The sequence below is a fragment of the Magnolia sinica genome, chromosome 8 (assembly GCF_029962835.1).
Source record: "Magnolia sinica isolate HGM2019 chromosome 8, MsV1, whole genome shotgun sequence".
Classification (NCBI taxonomy): domain Eukaryota; kingdom Viridiplantae; phylum Streptophyta; class Magnoliopsida; order Magnoliales; family Magnoliaceae; genus Magnolia; species Magnolia sinica.
In genome coordinates, this window is record NC_080580.1 from 84,135,811 (window position 1) to 84,138,353 (window position 2,543).

The 2,543-nt window shown below is 36.9% G+C and overlaps 1 long non-coding RNA gene across 3 annotated transcripts; it reads left to right on the forward strand.

Annotated features, from left to right (window-relative positions):
• The first annotated feature begins 586 nt into the window (after window positions 1-586).
• On the forward strand, window positions 587-2,300 carry LOC131253547 (uncharacterized). 3 transcript variants are annotated; one of them, XR_009175247.1, is made up of 3 exons: window positions 587-926; window positions 1,018-1,296; window positions 1,760-2,300. It is a non-coding gene; the product is annotated as an uncharacterized LOC131253547 (long non-coding RNA). The 3 variants fall into 3 exon arrangements; XR_009175248.1 differs by having other exon boundaries at window positions 1,046-1,296; XR_009175249.1 differs by having other exon boundaries at window positions 1,225-1,296.
• The last annotated feature ends 243 nt before the right edge of the window (window positions 2,301-2,543 follow it).

Genomic DNA, 2,543 nt, shown 5'->3' on the forward strand with positions numbered 1-2,543 from the left:
GAAAGGAAGGGTTGGCTCGAAACAGAGCAATGGTTAACATTCAACCGCTAGAGCTGACAACTGGATGGGTAGAACCATCTAATCACTACAATTTTTGGCCTCTGGCCCATCCATATATGGCTCACCAAATCAACAGTCCCAATCGCAACATATGTTTTTCAGGTCTACTGTGCAGGAGCTGCATAGATCTTCAATGGCAGAAACTGGGCCCCACCACCGTATAAGTGATGTGGCCTAAGAACATGTAATGATCCTGCTTTCGTAGTAGAATTTATCGATCAAAAACATAACAAATGGGAGAAAAATAACTTACCAATGTTGAATATTTCAGGTGAAGTTAAGGTTAAGATATGTCATGTGTTTGAATACCTCTAAAGAAAAACATATGCATATGCACCTCTTAGTAGCACCAGGGTCCAGTTTGTCAAGCATTATGAACGTGAACTTCCATCAGGGCCAAAGTTCTTTCAACAAATTGAACCAACTCTTTCATCCTTCCTTTCCCTGTCACACTTCAACTTAGTTCTTCTTATGCATGGCTAGATACACTCATTTTATCTGTCTGTATGTCTATAAGAGTAGTATTTGATTGGTGCACGTGGTGATAGATCAGGACCATTTAATCAGTGGGCCACCTCTTTGATGAGCCATATTGCAAAAATCAAGCTCCTTGGCAGCTCGTAGCTGCCTGATCCATCTATCTTTGGACAGGTGGTGGTAGAAAATAGTTTAGAGCAGTTGTCTAGAACTACTTGATTAATGCACAAGCATTGGCGCCATCCATGAGGTTGTTGGTAATCAAACTAGACGAACACAAAATTCCATAGAGAGGCTTAAGGGTTATTGTTGCAATGCATTAGGTCGATATACCTATACAGCAAAGCTATCTGTGGTATGGTTCAAGCATTGGAGACAATGATCCACAGGTATGATGTTTCTATGCTCAGGATTAGCACTTTTACGGAATTCAACTACTTGTGGTAACTATTTATTGTCATGTGTATGCTAATTCTCAAGGTTTCTGGCACATACATATTTTGACTAGATGGCGCTCCTCAAACAGTTGCTTCAAGATCGATAATCCAACTGGTTTCCAGTTTCTTGTTCATCATAAATTACTGAATAATGACTTGAGAAAATTGAAACCATTAAAAAGCAGTGTTGGTTAGCTTGTTTGTGGTTTTAAGGTTACTAAACCTTGAATGTAATATCATTTGACTGTAGGTACCCTTGAAGATTGTGTGAGGACCTCTAGTTGATGAAGTTCATCAACAATTCAATCTGTGGATTAATCAGGTTCTCTACCTTTTATTCACCTATCAAATGATGTAGCTTAATAGGATTCTTTATTAATTTATAATGTAGCTTAATAGGATTCTTTATTCAAAAACATCTCTATTGTTTTAGAGTCACAAAAATTTATCTCTTTCTATTTAAATAATTTAGAAATCATTTCATTATACTGTTCCTTTAGAGACCTCTAAACCCGAAATGATGGTGAATAAAAACATCTAACACAATCATTTCTTTGAGTCCCAAGTCAACGCATAATATGATGGAAGAATCAACTAAGTAATTCTACATATAGCAGTAAGGGATGCAAGAGAATGTGCAGTAGAGCCACCTCCAAAACATACCGGACCATGAAAATATATTATAAGATATTAGGACTTTTGATGAGACTATAATGGAATAAATATCGATATAGTAATGTTTTTCAGTCCTTGTTTCTCATGGTTTGTTTTTCAAATGTTTGCAGCTTTCTTTGATACATTGGTCTTGTTGAATTGTGTTGGTAAGATATCAACAGCGATATAGAACTGAGAGATGTTTACTTTAGCTACCCTACAAGACTTGACATTCATGTATTTTCTGGGTCCTCATTGCATGTTCCAAGCGGCATAACTATGGATCTAGTTGGAGAGAGCGGCAGTGGGAAGTCGACAGTGATCAGCCTGTTGGAGAGGTTCTATGACCCCTAAGCTGGTGAAGTGCTCATAGATGGCATCAACTTGAAGAAGCTGCAGCTTGTTAGCCAAGAGCTCATCTTATTCACAACTACCATAAAGGAGAATATCGCATATGGTAAGGCGGGTGCTACAGTGGAAGAAATTAGAATAGTAACTGAGATTACTAATGCTGCAAGGTTTATAGACAAGATGTCACAGGTCACTTGCTTGTACTTTTTTTTGGTAAATTCATACTACTCTCTCAAAGATGTTGTCGGTGAAAGGCTAGGAAAGGAAGACATTTGTAGTTTTTTTTTTGATAAATTAATTGTTTTGTTGATATTATGCTGATTATTGTCTTGATGAATGTTAAATGGATTTCTTTAGTAATAAGTGGACTCATCGCAAAACGTCTTTATTCGTTACGAGTTTTATGTTTAGTGACGTTTTACGTTATGTAATGGCGACGTATAAACTTGCTACAAATAAGTTATATTTAGTGATAATTTATTAAGTCGTCGTAAAAAATTAGTATTTGCAACAAAATTGGCGACAAGCGATACTCATCGCAAAAAAGCTTTTGCGACAGGTGTG